A 9,242-nucleotide genomic window follows, 5' to 3' on the forward strand; every position below is an offset into this window, starting at 1 on the left:
TGATATTGAGTCCTGTTTTTTTTCCATCAACAAAATTATGGGCTAAAAATGGATAAAGGCAAATCCATTATAATTTTGTAAGAACGTGGAAAAATAGATCTATATACTTGGATACAATACAAATAGTCAAAAGATGTTGAACCTAGAAGGTTACATATGGGCATTTGTAATACCGTAAAATACACTCATATGATAAGACACAGGGTTGGAAACGAGTTCATATGAATGGAGAATTATATATGAAGGGTTATAAGTCGCCCACATAATATCTACATAAATATATCCCTCAAATATACATGGAAGCAAATTGCTCTGTATAAATTCTAAAGGAAAATGTGTCATGAAATGTAGAAAATCCCTGAAGGATTCAAATTGCTTGAAGAAAGCCCCGGAAGGGTAAAACATGAAATATGTACCTAATACCAATGGATGGTATAAATTGCCTTAGTAAGTACTTCCATTATAGTATTGTTGCAACATACTAAAATCTCTTGCAAGAGTTGATGATATTAAATTGGGACTCCTGAAGAGTCAAGAAAGATTATAAAGTGTTGAGAGAAATATTGTCTCGAACTGCAGAATCAAACAATATGCCAACACGAATCTTATCCATGATGTTTATGACATTAAAGAATCATATGGATTGAAGATCATGAGTTGAATACTCAAATGATTTAGACACTAAGAATAATCATTTATCTTCGCGAGGGATAAAGATAAATTGATATTTGGTCCAGAAGTACCCCATCTTAGTGAAATATATGCTTTATTGTATTTAACACAATACACTGAATGAAATAAAGCTTATATATTAATATCTCTGAGAAATTACATACACATGAGTTAAAACAAACAAACAGAAAGGAACCTTCACAAAGGTTACTCATGTGAAGCCTCAGTACTCGGAAGTACCCCAGAAGGGGAAGACACCAGAAGTTGATTATTTGGAGTCTCAATACTTGGTGAAACTCCAGACAGCTAAGACAATGGATGTCTTTGGAATAAAGACTCGAACCCCCGATTGTCATTTTGAGTCCGACCTTCGGATTCCAGTAGCTGGTCGAGCTTTCTTTTCATGCTCGTAGAGTAATTATTTGCAAGCATGTGTAACACTTTATTCTCATGCTTGAGCCCTCTAATCTCTTGTTTAAGACTTGCCACCTCAGTCATTAATGATTCAACTTGGTGAGTTCGAGCAAGTAAGCGCTGGCCCATATTGGATACAGAGCCCGCACATTGAACACTAAGAGCCAATGAGTCTTGAACGGCCGCCTCATCAGACCGGTTTGAAAGGATTTTGTTGTCCTTTGGAGTGAGAAGATTCCTGACTACCACTGTAGCAGTTATATTATCCTTCATCACAGAGCCCCCAACCGTAAGAGGATCATTATAAGATGAGAAGGACGGGCGCCATATGTTATCCTGACGCTGCTCGTCTGTATCAATCCTGAGACTCAAATCTAAGCAAATGTTAGATGGGCAAGCCATTTTCTGAAATGATGAAGGAAGTCAGATAAAATCTCAGAAGTGCAAGAAAGGTAAATTTTGCAGGCAACAATTTTCTGAGTGTTTCTGAACAAAATTGATATCTCTATAAAAGGAGGGGCAACATGACCACTTATTCAAAAATCGAAGAGACACCGATTTTCGAATTTCAAAAGCCGGATTTCCCTGCATGACTTCTGTCAACATTTCTCAGACGCAATCTCAGCTCTTGGATATCACGTGCAACTTTGTCAAAGATCTCTGATAAAGTTGAAAACGCGTGAATCTTACTGTTCTAATTACACCACAGTTGCTGACAAGAGTAAAGGCACAACACTACTACCTGCTATTGGGAAATCCATATATATGTCAACCTCTGTCCTACATGGCAAGGCAGAACTGAAAAATATCTAACTCTTCCTCATCTCCGAGAATGCATCTTCCACAAAGTATCTCGAAATACTCAGTTTTCTTCCTCTCCGAGAATATCTCTACAAACAAGTCATACCAGAGTAAGAGTATCTCATATCATCAGGGACGAGAGTAAGAGTATCTCATATCATGCAATCTCCCTGTCCTTTCCTTTGTCCTTATTCTTACCTGCCAAGACAAGGACAAAGAAAGCAATATGTCGGAACCTCCACTGAAACTTTCGCTGCCACCAAGAAGTGATGGTCCATTCAAATACAAGGTTTGCATCCCACTCCTGTATCAGAGGACAAATACTATACGAGAAGATGTCAAACCTGCATAAGGAAAATACCACTTCTGCAAAGGAGCAAGTAAGGCAAGTGAAAATGATACATTGAAGCCTGTGGAGACAACCACAACAAGCACATGTCAGTTCATCCCCGACAAAGTCTAAGATCACTTGTCACATGAAGCTCCTTATGGTCTAATTTCATTCAAGATCAAGCCTAGACGGTCTTTGAAGAAATCACAAGTCCGATTCAAGATCAAGTGTCCACCACCCTGGAATCAAATTCAGCTCCAGATAAAATAGGTAAATTCAGACCTTTGGAGGAAGTCTAGCAGAAGACCCTCTAACCCAGTTCAAGAACAAGCCGGTGAAAAGTTAACAACAAGTGAAACACCTCATTCGGCAACTATCACCGCTAAAAGACTAAAGCAGCAGGATCAATGATCAGCCTAAAGAATTTGAAATCAGGGGGAGAAACTCATCAAGGGGGAGCATCCAAAAATAGATCAAGATTTTAGCGCGGCAACTAATGTTGATATGTGGGCATCCAAGGGGTAGTGTTGAAAATACTAGTGGGTAATGAATGCCCACAGTATTGAATACCTGCCACAACATTGAAAACATTGCCAAAGTGTTGAAAACCTTGGCAGAATATTGATATGTGGAGATTATATTGTGTGCTTGGAGTTGCTCTATAAATAGAGCACTCCGTATGCTTTGAATGTAGAGAGCAGAAAAGAAAGAGAGGAAGAGGAGAGGAGAGAATATATAGAGTTATCTTTGTACTCCTATTATTCCAAATGAAAGCATCACTGCTGCTCGAGGACGTACTCCAGTCACACTGACTGTAGAGGAACCTCGTAAATTTTGTGTCTTATTTTATTTATTCCACTGCACACACACCGTCGATTTTACAACAACAAGAATAATGTTATTGGCATTATTCGTAGGGTGAACCTACTAACTTTTTGTATTATGTATGGGATTGCTTGTGGATTTGGAGATGACCTTTTCTTTTACTTTTTTTTGGTATCTGGTTTGATGTTTCCTGTCCACCTTGGGAATTGGCCCGAAACAAGGACACCTGCTTTAGCACGTACTCTTTCTTTCTTTTCAAAGGGTCATATGCATGATTTTCTAATTTTTATCAAAAAGGAAAGAGAAGCTTTATCTGGTGTCTTCTACTTTTGTAACAGTAGGATTTTATTTTCTTGATTATTATTAGAAAATTTCACGAAAAACTTTCAGTACTGTTTACTTTAACAAAAAAATCATATTTGTATATTAAAAAGTCAATCCTGGTAATATTCACTTTACCTTTTATTTTATTTTTATTGTTAAAACTCAAAGTTTTCAAATCTTTTTTTATTAGTTTTCTTTATATTATATAAAAACAAAAATGGTTGTCACGACAATAAGATTCTTGATTATGATTGATCACACAACCACAAATGGCTGTCAGCTTCGTAAGGCTTCTTGTAGACTTTTAGTTGTTTTCCACCAATACTAAACATATTATTTACCGTGTATCTCTAAACTATGATACCGAAATAAAAAAAAAATATTTCGAATCCATTTGGTACCCCAAAAACACAACAGCCACAAAACCAAATTTGCTATTTTGAATTTCTTCATTGCTGACAACGAAGGAGAAAATAAAGGTACTGCGATGTAATAATATGTTTTTCTTTTGGATTGTTAAGAAACTGAAGTCATTGCTCGTAAGGAAAAGCAGCAGCAGCAGCTCGCACCCATTCCTTTATATGCATCATGCATACTAGAAACTGGCAACTAGCGATGATGTGGATTAAAGTGACCCACAGGAAGTTGCAGATCCCAACATTTTTAAGAAACTTTAACGAAAAGTTTCCGGTACTATTCATTTTAACGAAAAATCATATTTTTATACTAAAAAGTCAATCATGGTACTATTCATTTTACCCTTTAATTTGTCCTTATCGTTAAAACTCAAAGTTTTCAAGTCATTTTCGTTAGTTTTTCTTTCTTTTTAGAATCTTGTGTAGCAAGGTGCACTACTAAAGGTCTCACACAATGGAAAACGACCTTTTTTTTTGTTTTTGTTTTTTTTTTTGGGGGGGGGGGGGGGGGAGGGGTTGTGTTGGGGATTAGCATGGTCTTTCCAAATTTTGTGCATTATCTATATATTAGTTTTATGTTTGGTTTTACAAAAGAAGCATTTTAAATGGTTTCAGTCGGGCGATCGGAATTTTGGTGCAATTGGAATGACACACTGCTTAAAATGCATTTTCACTACTAGGAATAACTTCTTGGGCGACGAAGGGAAAATTGTCGTGCAAATGGAAAAACTATCGGCAAAAACATTGCGTGAGGAAGATTCTGTCATGCAAAGCTCGTGATGTCAGGCATTGTGCGACTGAGGAAATGTCTTCGTCGTGCAAAATGAAGATTGCACGACGGAAGTCATGGTCATTGCACGTATCGAGCGACGAAAATGGGCTTCGATACCCAAACTCTTGCACGATGGTGACACGGGTTCGACCCTCAAAGTCTTGCGCAACGGACATTCAACTTCGACCCACAAACTGTTGCACGACAGACATGTAGGTTTGACTCACAAACTCTTGCACAACGGATATAGAGGCCGTCACTGTAAGATTTTAAAATTAGTTTTTAAATAATCTATTATTTATTTATTTGTAAATTAGTTTTATAAATATATATTTTTTTCGTTTATGTAAAAATGAATTTAATGAAAATAGAAAATGTAAAGAAGAATATTGAATTGAAAAATTATTGTAAATGTACATACAATGGAAAAAAGTATTTTTAAATTTGAAAACAATTTAAAACAAAACTAAAAAAAGAGGTCTGCGATGTCACAATCGCCAGTTGGTGGTGTTGTTGCTGTGTTAGAGGGTTGGGAGGTCGTAGCTGCTGTGGCGGAGGGTTGGGAGGTCGTTTCTGGAGCTAGTTCAAAGTCGGGGAATTGAATGCCAGAGATCTGAAGTGCGCGACGAATTTGGTTCATCCAATTATTTTGGGCCCCAATCTAAGACTACTGGGCTGCAATCTGCTCCTTCAAGCCCGCCACTTCAGATGTCAATGTTTCGACCTGTTTAGTTCTTTGCCTGGAGGATGAGGCGTAGGGTCCTGAAGGTGGCCTTTCCCAAGCCCCAGGTGAACATTCCCATGCCGACGACCAAGGGTTTAATCAAGTGTGTCAGTCATGATCTGAAACCGAGCATCCTTAAGGGAAAACACCTCCTCCATCGGGGTCTCTAGGGGAAGCTAGAAAGCCACCTCCTCCAGAACTATCTGGCCTTTCTCCACCACGGTGGACTAGAAAAATGAAAAAAAAAACAAATTAATTTGAATATACATGTAATTAATATTAATACAAATTGAATATTATAAATTTGATACATGAAGTTGCTCCGTCAGCTCATCCCTGGGTCGAACGTACACCTTCTTGAAAATGTCAATTTCAGGAAACTTTGACCCCCCCTGAAAAAATTTAAAAAGTATTAACATAGATTACCAATTGTGTAATAAAGAGTAAAAAGATTGAAACTTAAAATAAATATACGGTTGCCTTACGTCACTCCTCCAACCTATAAGAGAAGCGTCATGACCCGGATCGGTGAAGAAGTTTCTTCTTCGACTGATTAATCGAGTTTGCCTTCACTTTTTTCTGTTGAATTAAAAAAAACATATTAGTTTAGATATTTATAATAAATGAATGAAAAAAAGTGAAATGTTTTTTTTTCTAAATTGTAAATTTTTTTATTAATATATTATTGAAATATAAATTATATGTACCAAGTATTTCTCGTCTTGAAAATGGCCGCAGAGCCACTCCCTTTCATCCCGACGATCCAGCAACTCTATAAGGCACCCAACGTCTAGAGCGACCTCTTGTGGAGGTCGCTCTTCCATTGAGTGAACCTACTGGAGCAAAGGTCGTGGATATACTTCATTTGGTTGGAATCGAGGTTGGAGAGCTCATAGTGATGCTGCAAAACTTAACAAATAAATAGTAGATAAAATTTATAATCTTTGTATACTTTAATAAAAATTTAGTATTTGAGGTTGAAAATACTTATCGATAGTTCATAAAGCACGGTTTATTTGGTTTCTTGTGGCACAGCTCTCCATGACTCCCAACTGAGGGGGCAATGGTTCCTGATAACACAGCCAATGTCGGTGGCCTACGCACTATGCTGCTCCTTTGTTGCAGCCACACGATGTCGAAGATCCCACGTAATGGTGATCTTCTAGGTCGTGGTGCGAGTGGTCTGAGAAGTCTTTTGTAGACTGCAAAGGCCCTTTTTTTTTTTTTTTGACCTACCAAATAAACAAAGTAAACATAGATGATTTCTATTTTCTATCGAAAATTCGGCAGAACCTCCCCTAAAACTATAACATTTCCTAAAGCTTGCACACAATATAACAACAAAAACAACACATCCACCCAACAATTCAAATAGTTTAGAACAAAATTTACAACTTGTTGATATGGCTTCTCAATGCTACTTTACAATCTTTAATATAGTTCAAAATCACAATTCAAAATAACTAGCTAGCATGCATGTTATTCTTTGCATAAATTAACAGATTAGTTCGACTTGCATCAAATATTTTTTACTTTGCTACTCAATTATTAGAGAGGATAAGATTCCTTAATTATATTATGGTTCACATTTTAATTACACAAGATAAGTTCACATTCTATACTTGAAGGGAAATGGTGGGATTTTGAATATCCATCTTTTAAGTGGAAGTTTGATTAATGCAGTAAATTTGCACTTTATGCCTCTAGTTGCTAAGTCAATCTCTAACACGTACATGGTAATATGCTCTTTACATATATATTTTTATGATTTTTGTGCGTAAGGCGGCTGCTAAATAAGAGGCATTTTGTATAAACATATTCTACAATAGATGAGAGATTTGTGCTTAATGTTTCAGTGAACAGAATTATACTTACAGGAGCTAATATATGCTTTCTTTTATATCACATTTGGTTTTTTAGGGAGGTGTCCTTAGCTCTTATGAATCATACAAGTTTCTTCAAAAATCAAGAATAGTATTTAATTATGATGCTCTTTGAAAACAAGAGCAAAACGATTATTATGCTTGAAGTACTTCAACTGGTGTATACAGTCAAGGATATAGAATCATTTTAAATGAGCATCTCCATACTTATATGTTCCCTATTTTTTTTTTGGTTAAATGTGTTTGCATATAAGCTATCTACACTAATATACATTAGAAGAGGAGGAGAAGGCGGAAGGGAGGGAGGGAGGGAGGGAGCAAGCTTACCTCTGGGACCCCTCTCCATGGATAGAGGAAGCGTCACTAGACTATTGAGCCTCCTCAGAAGTCCAGGGTCGTCGATGAGTCTGTCAGGTGTTTAGGACATGATGCGTCACCAAAGAAGTCGATGATACAGCAATCGTAGACACCGTTGGCCCCAAAGGCGTGACCGGAGGGACACCTGTTGTGGCCATATCAAGTGTGGAGGTGGCAACAACATTACCTCATTTAGAAGGTGTTTGACTGCCCCTACTAGCTGCCCGTCGGTTTGATATTAAGTTAGGCATCTACAAAAATGATCATGAATCTGTTTACATATCATCTTATTATATGCATTTCATTTCACATATACAAGGTGAATGAAAACAAGAAAATCCCAAAAACCACAAACCATGATTTATTCAACGCTTAAAGCCACTAATTATTAGTTATTCGATCTTTCAATCACACAAACATCACACTAGATGCTTTATGTATCCAAAGAGTGATAAAAGCTTTTTTTTTTTTTTTTTTTTTTTTTTTTTTGACTTGTACAAATACCAAAGCATGTGACATATTAGGTTCCAATATGAAGGCTTACTTTGTAATGTATGTTAATTACAGCCATCCATTCGTAAAGATAATATGAAATCCCCAAAAAACTTTATAACACATGGAATATCTAGAAGATGTCATTGGTAATTTTTAAAAACTTCGTCTCAAGAGGGTGCAGAATGTCACATATCATAAAAAAAACTAAAGCTTACAACCAAGTTACATTGGGTCAAAGATTCCTATGAATGATAAAACTCATTCTCCAACTGCGTCAAATAGAAGGTGTTCATATTATATTTCCCAGCTCTTCAAATCTAGGATTTGGGGGTCCTCCATCCATACTAAGAAGAAAGAGTATTATTCATTCAACTAAAACTGCACACATGCAATATATTCCTTTGTGTACTTTTACCCATACATGCATGTGGGGGAAGAGTGAGATAAACATGCAAGGCTAAGGGAGAAGTAAGAACCGGATATAATAATATGCAAGCAATTAGCTCTATAAATAGATATAGAGTTTAGGTTTTTTTTTTTTTTGAATCTCAAATCCATAAAAATGATGAGAAAATCATATAAAACAAACAGAAACAAGACTAATATCTGAAATCGAGTATTCTGTCTTAATAGGAAAAATCCCTAGAACTTTTTTTGGGAACAAAGGGGGCGTTTGTTTGCCCACACTAACTGGGACTGGACAGGACTGGACTAGCTATTAGTCCAATACTGTGTTTGTTCCATGCTGGGACTAACATTAATGAGACTAAAGGGGACTAGCATGGACAAAACCCTTTACTAAGAGGTTTTAGTGAGACCCCCCAATAACCATGGGACTAGCTAAGACTATCCTCTATTTCTCATCCTTGTCATGCTCAACGACCACTCCCGACAGACTCCTCGTCATCGCCGGTCACCTAGATCAATCATTAACTTCCCGACTCTCTTTCAGATCCATTTCACAACCAACTTTCATATAAAATATACCAAATTGAAGCTGGGAGTGACAAGATTACGATTTTACTTGACTCGAGGCCAAAATGTGGTCGAATATGGCCGGAAAATGGCCTGGAAGTCCCAGCTTGTTTGGGCTTCCTCAAATCCATGACAAATTCGAGCATGCAAAGCTAAGATCTCGGTCCAGGGAAGGTGATGAATTTTTTTGGCGGTGCTAACTTCATCCAATTTAATGAGGGTTGGCCAAAAAACACATCGGGAAACCTGTAAC

General features: G+C 37.0%; 1 long non-coding RNA gene across 1 annotated transcript; it reads right to left on the minus strand.

Annotated features, from left to right (window-relative positions):
- Nucleotides 1-4,930: 4,930 nt before the first annotated feature.
- Nucleotides 4,931-5,832, minus strand: LOC148695185 (uncharacterized). The gene is made up of 2 exons (XR_015965029.1): nucleotides 5,591-5,832; nucleotides 4,931-5,506 (listed from the first exon to the last, which is right to left on the minus strand). It is a non-coding gene; the product is annotated as an uncharacterized LOC148695185 (long non-coding RNA).
- Nucleotides 5,833-9,242: the final 3,410 nt, after the last annotated feature.

This window comes from Pyrus communis, chromosome 8 (genome assembly GCF_041283825.1).
Source record: "Pyrus communis isolate YQ-2024b chromosome 8, ASM4128382v1, whole genome shotgun sequence".
Classification (NCBI taxonomy): Eukaryota; Viridiplantae; Streptophyta; class Magnoliopsida; order Rosales; family Rosaceae; genus Pyrus; species Pyrus communis.